This window comes from Rhinoderma darwinii, chromosome 1, assembly GCF_050947455.1.
Source record: "Rhinoderma darwinii isolate aRhiDar2 chromosome 1, aRhiDar2.hap1, whole genome shotgun sequence".
Lineage (NCBI taxonomy): Eukaryota > Metazoa > Chordata > Amphibia > Anura > Rhinodermatidae > Rhinoderma > Rhinoderma darwinii.
This window is the reverse complement of record NC_134687.1, coordinates 64,107,029-64,125,556: the sequence shown is the minus strand read 5'-3', so window position 1 is coordinate 64,125,556 and position 18,528 is coordinate 64,107,029. Positions and strand designations below refer to the sequence as shown.

Below are 18,528 nucleotides of genomic sequence, written 5' to 3'. Positions count from 1 at the left end.
TATATAAGGCTGCGCCTCCATCCTCTTCTGCCCCAGTCACTTATTCCCAAGCACTGTAAACTTTCAGATTGGTTGCGCTTTGAATATTCGGAGAACGTGATTGGTTTATGTGCAGGGTAATGAACATACAGACAAGCAGTAGAAGACTGACTAAGGGCTGAGCATTTCATTGAATTCAGTCTTCTACTGCTTGTCTTGTATGATCAGATAACACAATGGCCTTCAGTCACGTTCCGTAGAGGTAAAAACATTAGGGATAGGGTGATGCAGAGTTGTTTTGACCCTATAATACAACAAGGAACTTGGTTGGACAGGCAGATACCGGGCATACACAGATGTGGCAGTTGCAAAGCTTGTGATTTTATCCAAAGTGGGAAGAAATTCAAAAGTGTCACCACTAAGGTTGAGTATGACATTCGAGACTTCGTGAACTGCAAAACAGCTGGGATGGTCTACTTAATAACATGTCCGTGCCCACTGAACTATGTGGGCAAAACGGTGCGGCAGTTTCGGCGCCGGATTAGGGAACATGTTGGAGATGTTACAAATTCGAGAGATACTCCCATATCAAAACATGTACATGCAAAACATCAAGGCCGGGCAGACTGTTTAAAATTTCAGGTGATTGAATTAGTACGTCCTCCTAAACGGGGAGGGGACTGGGACAATCTCATTCTGCGCAAAGAGGCCCAATGGATCTACAGACTGGCCTGTGTACAGCCTGAAGGTTTAAATGAGCAAACAAATTATACCTGTTTTATTTAAATATACAATTCATTTGAATATACATTGTGATGTTAGTTTTCTAGGTAGGTGTATGGCCATTATATCCTGGTCCTCGTATAGCTAAATTGCAGCAAGTCATTCAATAGTAACAGGCATGGTAGATCTGTCCAGGAGGGTTTTCAAAGTCCAAAGTGTGGCAGACATTAATATTGCTTATTCATTCATACAATATGTATTTCCAGGGAAGGTGCTTCAAGTGTGGCAGTCCAGTTGCGGTTTTGAACTGATCCACAATATGTATCCAACCTGTTATTGTTATACTCTATCTTTCATTAGAAGGAGCTTATGTGCAGCAAGTAGATACGTCTACAGCCTTCCATTGAGTCTGCGCGTTCTTTGGCGTTGACAGTGTTGCTTCCGGGTATGTCAGCTGACGGCCGGGAGTCACATGGTCGGACGTCACGAATGTGGTGGGCTGGTGTGATTGTCTGGTTCGAAGTATGCCGCCGAGGCCAGGGGGAGGAGTATCTAGTTATAGTAACTCAGAGTCCCGTAGTGAATCATGCCGCTGACATCTATGCGTGCATGCTTCCGTGTTGTGCAGTAGAATATCTGCTGCTGAAGAAATATCGCTGGCATCCTGGCCAGAGTGACCAAGCTACAGACCCCTGATGATGATAAGTATAGAAACGCGTAGGGTCAGGTCAAGCAAGGGATTTTAGCGTAGGGGACAGTGGCATCGTTGTGTACCTTAGCATCCGGAGATTTAGGTGCGGTTATCGCAGGCTCCGGTGTGTTTTAGGGTCTAAACCACTGTTACACCAATGTTTAAACGCTGATTCCATATTGGTATCTTTATAATATATCCAGTCATAGAGGGTTCACAAATGAATCAGGACCTGGAGTATTTGTTTAATACGTTTTTAATATACACGGTTGGGCTTTTCACAGTGGTGATTGTACCCCTGTTTTTAGAGAGTTATGAAATAAAAGTTATACATTTTACTCATATATCACTTCAGTGAATTTACAAATTTTCATATTTTGTGGGAGCACAATATATATTGCTTAAATACAGTGAATTATTACGAATCAGTACAGTTCATTATATATTATACTTTATCTGGGTATGGCAGCCTTTGCACTCTCTGATTTAAAGAGGCTCTGTCACCAGATTTTGCAACCCCTATCTGCTATTGCAGCAGATAGGCGCTGCAATGTAGATTACAGTAACGTTTTTATTTTTAAAAAACGAGCATTTTTGGCCAAGTTATGACCATTTTCGTATTTATGCAAATGAGGCTTGCAAAAGTACAACTGGGCGTGTTGAAAAGTAAAAGTACAACTGGGCGTGTATTATGTGCGTACATCGGGGCGTGTTTACTACTTTTACTAGCTGGGCGTTGTGTATAGAAGTATCATCCACTTCTCTTCACAACGCCCAGCTTCTGGCAGTGCAGACACAGCGTGTTCTCGAGAGATCACGCTGTGACGTCACTCACAGGTCCTGCATCGTGTCAGACGAGCGAGGACACATCGGCACCAGAGGCTACAGATGATTCTGCAGCAGCATCGGCGTTTGCAGGTAAGTCGATGTAGCTACTTACCTGCAAATGCTGATGCTGCTGCAGAATCAACTGTAGCCTCTGGTGCCGACACGATGCAGGACCTGTGAGTGACGTCACAGATCTGCACTGCCAGAAGCTGGGCGTTGTGAAGAGAAGTGGATGATACTTCTCATCAGAGCGCCCAGCTAGTAAAAGTAGTAAACACGCCCCGATGTACGCACATAATACACGCCCAGTTGTACTTTTACTTTTCAACACGCCCAGTTGTACTTTTGCAAGCCTCATTTGCATAAATACGAAAATGGTCATAACTTGGCCAAAAATGCTCGTTTTTAAAAAATAAAAACGTTACTGTAATCTACATTGCAGCACCTATCTGCTGCAATAGCAGATAGGGGTTGCAAAATCTGGTGACAGAGCCTCTTTAAGTACAGAAGGATGGATGAATGAGGCCAAAAGCGTCTCCTCTGAGTGTGAACTTGTGTATACAACGCAGGGTGCGTCCCTTAAATCCACTTTTAAAAATCTCACTAGATTACATAAGGATTATACAAGGAGTTGGTGGGAAATTCAGAGTCTAGAGAACTATCTCAAGAATAAAATAGTACCTAGAGGCCTGAGAGTCCCTATTGCCCCTGCCTCCAGATTAAAGACATCTAATATAAAAGAGAGGTGGGAGCAGGAGATCACAGGGAGTTCACTGAGATTAATGCAAATTTTGGTTGAGGAAGAGATAATCCAGTTTGATCATATCAGTGTTGATTTGAAAAAAGAGATTGAGATAGTCAAGACTCTGGTGGATACCCCAGGTTTTGACAAAAAAGACAAAACCTTGCAACACTCCTTAGAGAGGTTCACTAATCATCTAAAAGAACGTAAGCACTTCCAGTTCCAGAGAGATCTGCAGGAGTTTAGGGAGAAAAAAGCTTATGATTTTGTTAATCAGCAACAACAACAGCATCAGCAGTCTAATAGGGGTTTAAGAGAATCGGACCCCTCTACATCTGAGAGTGAAACAACACACCCTGAAAGAGTAGGCCCATTCTTTGGGACTGGTGGTGGTAGACAAAAATACAGGGGAGGCGCCAGAGGTAGGAATAGAGGCCAGGCTAGAGCTTCTTCCAACAGTGGCAGTAATTTTTTATCCAACAATCCCCCCATTTCCCGCTACATGCTGAGGGGACAAAAGGATTTATAAAGGGAATAGGAACGGATAAGTTACAAATTATCAATTTATCTGAACACAAATTGAGTCTATCTGAGATCATGCTTTTAGAGACGGGGCTTTCATTTGTCCCCACAGTGAAATTCGATTCATTTACCTGGATTAAGGATTTGAATTTGTTTGCTCGTAAATTAAAATGGATTAAGTTTTTCAAACATCATAATAAGAAAAAGTGTCTGGAAATGGGTTTAGAGGAATCTGATTTAGAAGGCCTAGAAGCCTTGGAAGGGTTGCTTGAGGAATCAAGTAGAGCTCCAGGACTGGGTCTTTTTATCAATTTAAAAACTAGAAGTAGGAAGTTGCCGCCATTGGGAGATTTTACCAACGTAGATCTGTTCGTAGATTTGGTGGGGGAAGAGATCAAGGCTTTGGGTCAGGATGTGAGGGGTATTGATAATAATCTGTCTTGGTCTGAACGTGTAGCTCTTACCACTTTGGAAAAAAGATGTAATATCATTTTAAAAGCATCCGATAAGGGTGGGAACATTGTGGTCATGAGTCGAGAAGACTATAAGAAAATGTGTGAGGACATTTTGCTCAATCCTGACTGTTATACCATTTTAAAAGAGAACCCCACAGCACTGTTCAAAAAGGAGCTTTTAGGCATCCTACGTGATGCAAAGAGCAGGTCCCTGATCAGTGCTAATGAATTCAACTTTTTATTTCCACAATTTCCCATCATGGCATGCTTCTATAGCCTACCAAAAATCCACAAAGGGTACCCTCCCTTACGTGGTAGACCTATTGTATCAGGTATCAATAATCTAACCCAGAATGTAAGCACATATATAGACCAGGTGTTGCGTCCGTTTGTACTAGGTCTTACATCATATGTACGTGACACTATGGATGTTTTAAAACAAATTGAGGGTATCACACTGGAACAAAATACTTTTTTGGCCAGCTTGGATGTGGAGGCTTTGTATTCCTCTATTCCACATAGTCTTGGCGGTGAGGCAGTGGAATATTTGTAAAAATCTAGAGGTACTCAATATGTGGCCCATAACCAGCTTGTTTTACAATTGCTACATTTTCTGTTAGAGAGGAATGTATTTATCTTTGAACACCGCATCTTTCACCAGCAACGTGGCACAGCAATGGGGAGTCCTACTGCTCCCACCTATGCAAATTTGTTTCTTGGCTGGTGGGAAGAGACAGTAGTGTTTGGGGATAAATTTGCTAAGTGGACTTCATCAATAGGTATCTGGATGAGATATATTGATGACGTGTTGTTGCTTTGGAATTCCACAGTGGAGGAATTCAATACTTTTGTGGCAGCCCTTAATGTAAACGACCTAGGGCTAAGGTTCACATGTGAAATCAGTGATCAGGAATTATCTTTTCTAGATCTTAAAATTATTAAAACTAAGGAAGGCGCAATACGTACCAAAGTACACCGAAAGGAGACAGCAACTAATAGTTTCCTTCAATGGAACAGTTGTCACCCTTATCCCCTTAAACGAGGGATCCCCAGAGCCCAATTCATGAGAGTACGCCGGAACTGTAGCTCGATGGATGATTTTGAGATACAGGCACATGACCTCGCAAATAGATTAAAGGAGAGAGGCTTCCCTAAGGGGGTAATTAGAAAGGCCTATGAGGTAGCGAGGGATGCAGACAGGCAGAGTCTTTTAGTCCCTAGACAACGAAAAGAGGAAAGGGTCACGAGACTCATAGGCACTTATGACTCCAAACAATCTGAGATCATGGAAATACTAAAAAGATACTGGCGTATTTTGGGTGCTGATGTGGACTTGGCGGATCAGATAACACAATGGCCTTCAGTCACGTTCCGTAGAGGTAAAAACATTAGGGATAGGGTGATGCAGAGTTGTTTTGACCCTATAATACAACAAGGAACTTGGTTGGACAGGCAGATACCGGGCACACACAGATGTGGCAGTTGCAAAGCTTGTGATTTTATCCAAAGTGGGAAGAAATTCAAAAGTGTCACCACTAAGGTTGAGTATGACATTCGAGACTTCGTGAACTGCAAAACAGCTGGGGTGGTCTACTTAATAACATGTCCGTGCCCACTGAACTATGTGGGCAAAACGGTGCGGCAGTTTCGGCGCCGGATTAGGGAACATGTTGGAGAGGTTACAAATTCGAGAGATACTCCCATATCAAAACATGTACATGCAAAACATCAAGGCCGGGCAGACTGTTTAAAATTTCAGGCGATTGAATTAGTACGTCCTCCTAAACGGGGAGGGGACTGGGACAATCTCATTCTGCGCAAAGAGGCCCAATGGATCTACAGACTGGCCTGTGTACAGCCTGAAGGTTTAAATGAGCAAACAAATTATACCTGTTTTATTTAAATATACAATTCATTTGAATATACATTGTGATGTTGGTTTTCTAGGTAGGTGTATGGCCATTATATCCTGGTCCTAGTATAGCTAAATTGCAGCAAGTCATTCAATAGTAACAGGCATGGTAGATCTGTCCAGGAGGGTTTTCAAAGTCCAAAGTGTGGCAGACATTAATATTGCTTATTCATTCATACAATATGTATTTCCAGGGAAGGTGCTTCAAGTGTGGCAGTCCAGTTGCGGTTTTGAACTGATCCACAATATGTATCCAACCTGTTATTGTTATACTCTATCTTTCATTAGAAGGAGCTTATGTGCAGCAAGTAGATACGTCTACAGCCTTCCATTGAGTCTTCGCGTTCTTTGGCGTTGACAGTGTTGCTTCCGGGTATGTCAGCTGACGGCCGGGAGTCACATGGTCGGACGTCACGAATGTGGTGGGCTGGTGTGATTGGCTGGTTCGAAGTATGCCGCCGAGGCCAGGGGGAGGAGTATCTAGTTATAGTAACTCAGAGTCCCGTAGTGAAGCATGCCGCTGACATCTATGCGTGCATGCTTCCGTGTTGTGCAGTAGAATATCTGCTGCTGAAGAAATATCGCTGGCATCCTGGCCAGAGTGACCAAGCTACAGACCCCTGATGATGATAAGTATAGAAACGCGTAGGGTCAGGTCAAGCAAGGGATTTTAGCGTAGGGGACAGTGGCATCGTTGTGTACCTTAGCATCAGGAGATTTAGGTGCGGTTATCGCAGGCTCCGGTGTGTTTTAGGGTCTAAACCACTGTTACACCAATGTTTAAACGCTGATTCCATATTGGTATCTTTATAATATATCCAGTCATAGAGGGTTCACAAATGAATCAGGACCTGGAGTATTTGTTTAATACGTTTTTAATATACACGGTTGGGCTTTTCACAGTGGTGATTGTACCCCTGTTTTTAGAGAGTTATGAAATAAAAGTTATACATTTTACTGATATATCACTTCAGTGAATTTACAAATTTTCATATTTTGTGGGAGCACAATATATATTGCTTAAATACAGTGAATTATCAAAAAATTACATAGAAAAGAAATTGATAATGTTTTGAACAAGATATTACATCTGGAGGAGCGACATAAAAAAATCACTGGCGATTGAGGTTCAGCAAGAGCTTACTGTACAGAGAGAACATTTGAGACAATTGCTGAAACTCAAGGCAGCCAAAGCATACTTGTATAATCACAACAAAATGTATGTTCACAGAAACAGGGGGTCCAAATTGATGGCTACCATGGCTAAGAAGATACAAGAACAAACATACATTAAAGGTATACGTACTGAGGTAGGTAATTTACTTAAAGAAACAGCTGACATTGCTAAAAAAATTAAATCTTATTATGATCTACTTTGTAACCTTAGAAATAATGAGTCCGAAACAGAACTGCATGGAAGGAAATTAAAAATGTATGCCTTTTTACGAGATTTACATTTGCCTTCTCTTATTCCTTCCCAACAAGACCTCCTCTCTAAACCCTTTACTCTCTTAGAATTAGAAACCGCCCTGAAGGATACTCCCTTGGGGAAGAGTCCTGGACCAGATGGTTTGCCTTCTGCATATTACAAATACTTCCCAGATTTCATTTTACCTCAGATGTTAAATACATTTAATTCCCATCTTCACTCTACGGGATTTCCCAAACAATCTCTAGAGGCGCACATTTCTATACTACCCAAAGAGGGTAAAGATACTGCTGAATGTAGCAGCTATAGACCAATTTCTCTGTTAAATATCGACATTAAGCTTTATGCTAAATTATTAGCCAATAGACTTAAGCCTTTATTCTACGGGGGACTTTATCTATGGGGGGACTTTATCTACACGCGGGGGGCTTTATCTACGGGGGGTGTCTATCTACAGAGGGGGCTATATACTGGGGTGGGCAATCTATGGAGCACCATATACAGGGGTGGGCTATAGCTACAGGGGGCTATATAGCCCCCCTGTAGATATAGCCCACCCCTGCATACAGTGCTCCATAGATCGCCCACCCCTGTATATAGTCCCCCTGTAGATATAGCCCACCCCTGCATATAGTATCCCACAAATAGCTCCCCCTATAGTGCTCCTTAGAAAGCCCACTGCTGTATATAGCCCCCTGTACATATAGTCCACCCCTGTATATAGTGCTCCACAGATAGCCCACCCCTATATATAGTATATACAGGGGTGGGCTATCTGTGGAGCACTATATACAGGGGTGGACTATCTAGTGGAGCACTATATACAGGGGTAGACTATTATGTATAGGGGGCTATATACAGGGGGGGGCTAACTGTGAAACACTATATACAGGGGTGGACAATATGTGGAGCACTATATACAGGGGTGGGCTATATCTACAGGGGGCTATATACAGGAGTGGGCTATCTGTGGAGCACTATATACAGGGGTGGGCTATATCTACAGGGGGGCTATATACAGAGGTGGGCTATCTGTGGAGCACTATATACAGGGGTGGGCTATATCTACAGGGGGATATATACAGGGATGGGCTATCTGTAGAGCACTATAGGGGAGACACTATATACAACGGTGGGCTATATGGGGGCACTATCTACAGGGGGCTCTATGGGGGCACTATCTACAGGGGGCTCTATGGCAGACACTATCTACCGGGGGCATAGTGTGTGTGTGGGACACGGTGTATGGTGCTATTATAATTAGAGGTGCAGTGTATGGCGCTATTATATTTAGGGGCGTAGTGTGTGGTATAATGAGAACTTTATCTTTATTTATAGGTGTAAAAATGTTGGAAAAGTGAGAAGCTGAAGACATCTGAGCGGCAAACTGTAGAAATGGTCTGTGACCGGGAGAAGTCATCATAGAGGTCTGGACCAAATGGAGAAAAAGAACTAGAATCTGAGACGTCACCGGTGAGTCACTTAATGTAAATGTTTAATCTGCCTCTAATCAGTAATGTAGTCACTGTATGATCTGCAGCGAGGTGGGTGGTATGATTATGATAGGATTTATTTTTTGTGAAACAGCACCTATCAGCATATCCTTACCATTGTTCGGGCCATGCTGGGAGCTGTAGTTTTATGCCGTACAAACCTGTACAGCAGGGGTTACACTAAATTGAGCTGTATTTGTGCTGGTGCTGTATATATGTAATGAGCTTGGTTCTGGGGCTGTATTTATGTACTGAGCACTATTCTGGTGTTGTGTAAAGAACTATATTGCTTGTAAAATGTAGAAATGTTTTTTTGCTCGCATTACATAAAAAGAAATGTGGAAAAGAAATGACACGTCTATTGGTAGGGAAAACAAACACGGTGAGGGGGAAGGAGATGTCGGGAAAGAGGTTGGGGGGGGGGGGCGCTAAACTGAATCTTTGCCCCGGGTGCTGGAGAACCTAGCTACGCCTCTGCCCTATCTTATCAGATATATTTGACCATTTTCATGACCTATCAAACTTTACGATTAATCCAGTTAAATCTAATGCACTTAATATCACATGTCCCCCTCAGATGATACTTGCAGCCCAGACTGTATCTCAGTTTCCCTGGTCTTCCTCCTGTATAAAATATTTAGGCCTGCAGATTTCCGCGTTTCTGGATTCCTGGTTTGCACTCAACTATACCCCATTGTTAGACAAAATCTCAATGATTATGAAATCTTGAAATCCCCCATATGTTTCTTGGATTGGACGGAGTAATTTACTTAAGATGCTCATTATCCCTAAACTGACATATTTAATGCAATCTATGCCTATTTATTTACCCTAGAGCTTTTTCCGCAAGATCCATAGGCTTCTATTGAATTATATATGGAATGGGAAGTGCCATAGTTTATCCTTAAATACCTTGACTCGTCCGAAGTATCTGGGAGGGATTAATTTCACAGACTTAGGCCCCATGCACACAACCGTAAAAAACCTCAGTTTTTGCGGACCGCAAACGCGGTCCGCAAAAATGGACCCATTCACTTTCATTGAACGCGGACACCTTTCCGTAGCACTACGGAAGGGTGTCCGTGCCGTGGAAATGTTCCGGAAATTATGGAACATGTCCTTTCTTTGGCATTTTGCAGGCACTTTGTATGGGAGCACGGCCCGAAAATGCGGCTGTCAGTGGGCGGCCGGCCGTGCCCGCAATCATGGGCCGTGATTGCGGGCACGGTCGTGTGCATGGGGCCTTACAGGTGTATTATCAAGCGATTCAGTTGGGTAAAGTTATTGAATGGCATAATCAGTATCATCCTAAAACGTATGTATCGGTGGAGGAGGAAATATGTGAATCTTCATTGACGCAAGCACTTATTTGTTCTGATTATTTAGGGGGCACTGTACCTAAAGTCAATCTATTGACAAAAGCAACCATATGTGTATGGAAAATGTTGTCTGCTACAATAGCATTAAGTCCTTCACCTTCTCCATTGATGAAGGTGGGCGAGTTATTGGGAATGGAAGACCCAGCCCTGAAATTATGGTCCTCCTTACAAAACTCTTTAAAGGGGAAAGTGATTGGGGACATAATGCTAGATGGAACTTTTCCTCCGTTTGAACTGTTTCAACTCGCATTTCCTACCACTCCTATTAATCACTTACGTTATTCTCAATTGCTATTATACTTTAGGAATCTTTCAAAAACAGGGCTCTTTCCTATGAGATCTCACATGGTTTGAACAATTGATGTTTGTGACGCAACCTGTTCCCAAACTTACCTCCAATATATATAAAAATCTCATCTTGAAGGCACACCTTCCTCAGTTGCCTTATATTCGGGCCTGGGAAAAAGAGTTAGATATTACATTTAGCCCCACTGACATATCTCATATATGTCTCTAGGTGTGTCGCTATACAAGAGACGAGTTACAAATTGGTGAGTAGGTGGTATAAAACCCCGGCTCTCCTTCACAAATACGCCAGCAATATTCCCCAGACTTGTTGGAGATGTTTATCACATACAGGTACCTACACTCATCTTTGGTGGGAGTGTCACCTTATTAAACCTTTCTTGGCTAAAGTAGAGGACATATTGTTATCCGTTTGTCCACAAGTTCCTCGGTTATCCATGAAACTTGTGTTTTTAAATTTGCACCCGATTCTGCCAACTTCATTTAGCAGGGTGTTGTGGTTACATATGCTATCAACTGCTAAAGCCATGATTCCAGTTTACTGGAGGAAGGAAGATACTCATCCAATCTCTCAATGGTTGAATAAAATGACCCAGATCTCTAGACTGGAGGAGTTATGTCACGTAGCTCAGAGAACCATGGGGAAGTATAACCTAATATGGTGTGCATGGCATTTCTTTCTTCAAGATCCACAACAATATGGTAGACTCTCTTCATACTTTGTATAACTGATAGTCAACTTGAGTACAACTCTCTCCTCTACTCTCTATGTTACCATATAGTCAATTCCTCTTCGACTGTCTAGTGGTATATGATGGGGAATTTAGCCCAACTTTTACACATATTTGCCTTTAGACGTGTCACTTACTTATTACTGAAATTCCTAAGAGGTATGCATGTACTGGATTCGCGGTTTGCTGATTAGAGATATTTCTCTGCCATTCATTCTGTAATGGTTTACTGTGTTCTTTTTTCTTATATTTCTTTTTTCTCCTTTGTAAATGTATGTACACTAAAATATGCTATTGTTTTGCAGTTTTTGCAGTTTTTGCTACTGATGATTGTACCTTTATTGAGTACGTTGTTGTAAAGCGAAAAAATAAAAATAAAAACATATTTGAAACAATCGCTTAATGGGTGGGGTGGACCTATCCGATCAAGTGATCAAACCATATAGTGCCATGTGTAAGAGCAAAACATGGTACAAAAAGCTGGTCGTCCACCTCACCCAAATTGCATTTTATTATGCGTTTGTGGTGTCCAGTAATTTTATTTATTTTCCCATTTTCTGCCCACTGACTAAAAATGTTAATAATCCCAAAACAAAACGAAAAAGTCTCACTATACCCGTAGATGAATACCTAGGGTGGTGTCGCCTAACAAACGATCACGCAAAATTAGAAAAACTGGTAAAACCATAAAACAAAACTAAAAATTCTTACTATACCGCTAGATGAATATATTGGGGGTTGTAGTTTTTAAATGTTTGATTTTTTTATTCTGCCTGTTATTATGGTTATGTCCTTGTCACGGTGTGTGGGTATGTGGACCCACTAGGCCCCACCGCCGTAGCAGGGAGGCAGCTGGCCAAACAACAGGAACCCCAGAAATACAAAGTCCCGCACAAGGGTACCTGGATAGTCCAGACATTGGCCGCAGCTCTGGCATGGATGGAGGTGGGTGCAGCAGGTAACGCCAGACCTGGCGGGTGACAGCAGGTGCCGCAGGTTGCGCCAGACGTGGCGAATCCCTCTGGACGTGGCAGATGACACAGGACGTGGCAGATGACAGCAGGTGCCGCAGATTGCGCCTGACGTGGCGAATCCCTCTGGACGTGGCAGAAGACAGGACGTGGCAAGGCAACAGCAGGTGTAGTGGACACGACTCCAACTAGTAGGCACAAGAAGAAGAACACAGCACGGGATACAGGTAACAGGTCACGGGTATCAACTGGAACGAGAAACACTAAGGGACCATTTGCAAGACAGACTTGGGAATACTAACAACGCTCAGGCAAGGATCTGAAGGGCTGGGGCCTTCTTATAAACCAGGAAGTCATGTGGTTGATGATGATGATTGTTTTACAGCGTGCGCGCGCACCCTACGGGACACAGCAGACCGGAGCGGAAGTGAGCGCTGGCGTCTCCTAGGAAGGAGATGGGGACCAGCGCTCACGGATCCATGGCTGCGGGCGTCGGGAGGTGAGTTATTTTCATTCTTAGTACTTTTTAACTTTTTGGTGATACGGGCATAGCTCTTTTTATTTGGAGGGTATACGAGCTGTTCCTGATCAGTGCAGTATGGGCTTGTTTTACGGTTTTGTGCAACTTGTTCTACCCGATAATACTGCTGGTAAAGCTGACAATAACTTGTGGATTAGTGATCCTTTACTGTATCTATACATACGGTGTTGTATACTGCTCCTGCTAAGGATCTGCCAGGCACAGCTTTACGCCCATAGGTAATCAGTCTGCACCTGCTTCTATGTCTGTGAGACTGACTCCATCTTCCACCACTCATGATGGCAGGCTTAGGAGTGGGAGAGCCTATCACAGCCTGGCCAGACGGAGCTAGCTCCCGCCCTCTGTCTATTTATACCTGCCTTTCCTGTTCCTCCTTGCTTGTGATTCTTCTCGTTTGGGTTCCTGGCCCTGCTGCAGCTTCTTGAACTATTTGACCCTGCTTCATATTGACCCTGGCTTACTGACTACTCACCTGCTCTGCGTTTGGTACCTCGTACACTCCTGGTTTGACTCGGCTTGTTCACTACTCTCCTGCTCTGCGTTTTGTACCTCGTACTCTCCTAGTTTGACTCGGCTCGTTCACCTCTCTTGTTGCTCACGGTGTTGCCGTGGGCAACTGCCCCTTTTCCCTTGCTTCTGTGTACCCTTGTCTGTTTGTCTGTCGTGCACTTATTGAGTGTAGGGACCGTCGCCCAGTTGTACCCCGTCGCCTAGGGCGGGTCGTTGCAAGTAGGCAGACTGAGTGGCGGGTAGATTAGGGCTCACTTGTCTGTTTCCTTACCCCCATCATTACAGCTCCTTTATATATTCTGCAGGTGGTTGGTTGTTTTACGCACATTTCAGTTCCTACCTTGCCGGGCAGAGATCTGTTATGGAGTGCCAGCGTCACTTGGCACGTTTGTCCCTCATATAGGGATTGATTGTGCTAATGAAACGTTGTACAACCAGCACCCTTAAAAAAATAAAAAAATTATATAGCCCAATGGCTGTCCTTTTATTCTGTGAACTGTGTTTCCTCCACTTTTCAAATATATTGCCTTTCACTTCAAAGCTGTTTCATATATTCTTACAATTTTTCCCAATCTAACTTACTATATATCAAAGCGAGATGCTGTTCTTAACTCTACGGACTGACACATTTGTTGGTCATATGCTTTTTTAGCACAACATAGTTATTTGTACAGGCAAATGCAATGTTTAGGGACAAAAAAGACAAATAACCTAAATAACACCTAAAACTTTGCGATCAACATGCTCAATATACCCCTAGATAAATACCATAGGGGGTATAGTTTCCAAAATGGGGTTACTTTAAGGGGGGTTTCCACTATTTTGGTCCCTCCAGTGCATTGCAAACGCGACATGGCACCGGAAACCATTCCAGCAAAATTTGCGCTCCAAAATCCAAATGGTGCTCCTTCCCTTCTGAGCTATGGAGTGGGTCTAAATAGCAGTTTATTACCACATATGGGGTATTTCCGTAATCGGGAGAAGATGCTTTACAAATGTTGTAGTGCTTTTTCTCCTTTATTCCTTGTAAAAATTAGAAAATTCTATGTTTTTTCAGAAAAACAGACTAATTCCAATAAATTTACCAAAAAAACTGTGGGGTCAAAATGCCAACTATACCCCTAAATAAATTCCTTGAGGGGTGTAGTTTGCAAAATGGGGTCAGTTTTGGGTGGTTTCCACTGTTTTAGCACAACAAGGCGGAACACGCAAGAAAAGAAACGCTGCTTTTTTCCCCCTGCGAACGGTCCAAAGCCACCCGTGAAAAAAACGCCTCTGCCTCCCTTTGAAATCAATGTGGGGAGATTTCAGGGGTATTGTGGCACTGATTCCGACGCGGTTTCCGCATGAAAATTAGCGCCAGCAAGCTCTGTGTGAACAGGGAGTTATATTTCTGTTATTTAATACTTTATTACCACCTTAGTAATGGCAGTTGTCTGTTTGAGGACGTCCATTACTAATGGCTTAGTATTAGCCAGTTAGAAGGCTAGCCGTAACCCCCCATTATTACCCCAGTACCCACCACCACCAGGGGTATCGGGAAGAGCTGAGTACGATCCAGTACACGACCATCTGTAGTGATGGGTACTGGGGCGGCCGCAGGCTGGTACTATTAGGTTGGGAAGGGCCAAAAACAGTAATGAACGTCGACAAACAGACAACTGCCATTACTAAGGCTCTAATAAAGTATTAAAAAACCCGAGATAAGAATATCTTTTTCTTATTGAAAAAAAAACTCCCCCACACCACCCTCTTTCACCATTTTATGTAAAGGAAAAAAAAAGTAGATAATCGAAGTAGTCCAACGAATCTACGACGTAGTCCAAATGGTCCAGTGGAACCTGCAAAACAAAACAAAAAAAAGTTAGTTATATGCCGCTGCTTCTTCATTCCTTGCTCCTACTGTGAATCATCATGTAGTTACACGGCGGTTCACAGTAGGAGCTAGGAACAACGGAGCAGTGGTGCTCGCTGCTGATCCTTCAAAACAGCTGATAAGTGGCTATGAAGGATCAGCGGCGCTCTGGTTCTTCATAGCACCGCTGCTCCGACGACCACCCACACACACACACACACACACACACACACACACACACACACACACACCCCTACCCACAACCAAACAAACCACCCGCATGCACAGCTTACCTGCAGCTGGTCTTCACCAAGATGGCGCCGGCTTTCCCCCTACAAACCAGCTTCTATGCTGGGTCGCTCTGAATTGCGCATGCACAGTACAGAGCGAGACCGCAAGATGTAACGAATGGGTCCCGTTCGTTGTGTCCTATGCCTTGTAGCTGCCATATTCCAGACACAGTCGAGTCGAGTCGAGACACATAGACAGATTATATAAAACATGGCAGCCCCTAGTAGTGTAAAAAAGTGTTAATACAAAAATAAAACCAAAATAAATAAAGTACATATAAAATTTTATTAAATAAAAACACATAAATTAAAGAGGTTCTGTCACCACATTATAAGTGCCCTATCTTGTACATTATGTGATCGACGCTGTAATGTAGATTACAGCAGTGTTTTTTATTTAGAAAAACAATCATTTTTAACGGAGTTACGACTTATATTAGCTTTATGCTAATGAGTTTCTCAATGGACAACTGGGCGTGTTTTACTTTTTGACCAAGTGGGCGTTGTGGAGAAAAGTGTATGATGCTGACCAATCAGTGACCAATCAGCGTCATACACTTCTCTCCATTCATTTACACAGCACATAGCGATATAGCTATATCGCTATGTGCAGCCTCATACACACACACTAACATTACTGCAGTGTCCTGATAATGAATATACATTACCTCCAGCCAGGACGTGGTGTGTATTCAAAATCCTGAACACTTCTGTAGCGTCTCTGTGATTTACAGCATAGCAGGCGTAGTCTCGTGAGATTACGCTGTAAGCTGTCATTCACAGCGAGATCTCGCTGTGCTGTGCTGTAAATCACAGAGAAGTGCAGAGAAGTGGTCAGGATTCTGAATACACTATACTTCCTGGCTGGAGGTAATGTATATTCATTGTCATGACACTGCAGTAATGTTATAGTGTGTGTATGAGGCTGCACATAGCGATATAGCTATATTGCTATCTGCAGAATAAATGAATGGAGAGAAGTGTATGACGCTGATTAGTCAAAAAGTAAAACACGCCCAGTTGTCCATTGAGAAACTTATTAGCATAAAGCTAATATAGGTCATAACTCCGTCAAAAATTATCGCTTTTCTAAATAAAAAACACTGCTGTAATCTACATTACAGCCCCGATCATATCATGTACAATATAGGCCACTTATAATGTGGTGACAGAGCCTCTTTAATTAAAAACAAGAAATTCATGACACCTTTCCTTTAACTGCTGTAAGTTTGAAGGGAAGTAATAAACACAAAAGGATCCCTAAATAATACCATGGATTTGCTGCTTGTAATTGGCTATAACTGTGATATCTTGTAACTTGATATTATGTCACTAGATGGCAGAATCACGATGATACAAGCAGAGGTAATGATCCCATGGATTCGAGTGCCACTCTTTCTATTTAACACAACCCCTTTAAGGACCTAGCTCAATTTCAGTGAGTGCTGAGCAATGCTTCATAAGCACTCCCTGGTCAATTCTTCCAGCAATAATAGCTGATTTTGTGGGTGTCAGGACTCATTGGACAAATTGATTTTTTTATGTGGCCATAAAAATTTGTCGCTTATTGTCAGCACATCTTCCCATCAGGGGCGTAGCTAAAGGCTCATGGGCCCTGGTGCAAGAATTCAGCTTGGGCCCCCCTACCCCTCCCCAACACCACCAGACCCCTGCGCGCGCCTATGCCCAGCCGCCTTGCCCAAGGACAGGACCAAAATCTTATCAGGGGAATACATTTTAATCCTATAAATGCATTATCATAATAATAATAGGTATAACATCTAATATGATGATTGACACTTAAAGAGCTATTCCCTACTCAGATATTTCTGCCAAAGCCACAGAATGACATTAAAGGGGGTTTCTGGGACTGAAAAATTGATGACCTACCCTTACGATAGATCATCATAATATCAGTACACAGTATAATACCCCCCATAGCTGCCCCCACACCATATAATGCCCCCCATAGCTGCCCCCATACAGTATAATGCCCCCCATAGCTGCCCCACACTGTATAATGCTCCCCATAGCTGCCCCCATACAGTATAATGCCACCCATAGCTGCCGCCATACAGTATAATGCTCCCCATAGCTGCCCCATACAGTACAATGCCCCCCATAGCTGCCCCCATACAGTATAATGTCCCCATAGCTGCCCCCACACAGTATAATGCCCCATACCTGCCCACAGTATAATATCCCCATAGCTGTCCCCACAGTATAATGCTCCCCATAGCTGCCCTCATACAGTATAATGCCCCCAAAGCTGCCCATCACACAGTATAATGTCCCCCATAGCTGCCCCGGACCCCACACAGTATAATACCCCCCATAGCTGCCCCACACAGTATAATGCCCCCCATAGCTGCCCCTACATAGTATATTGCTCCCCATAGCTGCCCTCACACAGCATGATGCCCCTCATAGCTGCCCCACACAGTATAATGCCCCCGTAAATGCCCCCATACAGTATAATGCTAGCCGTAGCTGTCCTATACAGTATAATTCCCCATTAGCTGCCCCCACACAGTATAATGCCCCCATAGCTGCCCCCACACAGTATAATGTCCCCGTAGCTGCCCCCACAAAGTATAATGCCCCCATAGCTGCCCCCACACAGTATAATGTCCCCATAGCTGCCCCCACAAAGTATAATGCCCCCATACCTGCCCACAGTATAATGCCCCCATAGCTGCCCCCACACAGTATAATGCCCCCCATAGCTGCCCCCATACAGTATAATGCCCCCAAACCTGCCCACAGTATAATGCCCCCATAGCTGCCCCCACACAGTATAATGCTCCCTATAGCTGTCCCCACACAGTATAATGCTCCCCATAGCTGCCCTCATACAATATAATGCCCTCAAAGCTGCCCATCACACAGTATAATGTCCGCCATATCTGCCCCGGACCCCACACAGTATAATACCCCCCATAGCTGCCCCACACAGTATAATGCCCCCCATAGCTGCGCCTACATAGTATATTGCTCCCCATAGCTGCCCTCACACAGCATGATGCCCCTCATAGCTGCCCCACACAGTATAATGCCCCCGTAAATGCCCCCATACAGTATAATGCTCCCCGTAGCTGTCCTATACAGTATAATTCTCCCTTAGCTGCCCCCACACAGTATAATGCCCCCATAGCTGCCCCCACACAGTAT

The 18,528-nt window shown here is 43.5% G+C and overlaps 1 long non-coding RNA gene across 1 annotated transcript in view; it reads right to left on the bottom strand.

Annotated features, from left to right (window-relative positions):
* Positions 1-12,890, bottom strand: part of LOC142735483 (uncharacterized) — a 36,973-nt gene extending 24,083 nt beyond the window's left edge. The window contains exons 1-2 of the long non-coding RNA XR_012880546.1: positions 12,093-12,890; positions 10,547-10,609 (exon numbers count right to left, since the gene is read on the bottom strand). This is a non-coding gene — a long non-coding RNA (uncharacterized LOC142735483). The remainder of the gene's footprint in view (positions 1-10,546; positions 10,610-12,092) is intronic.
* Between the last annotated feature and the right edge of the window lie 5,638 nt (positions 12,891-18,528).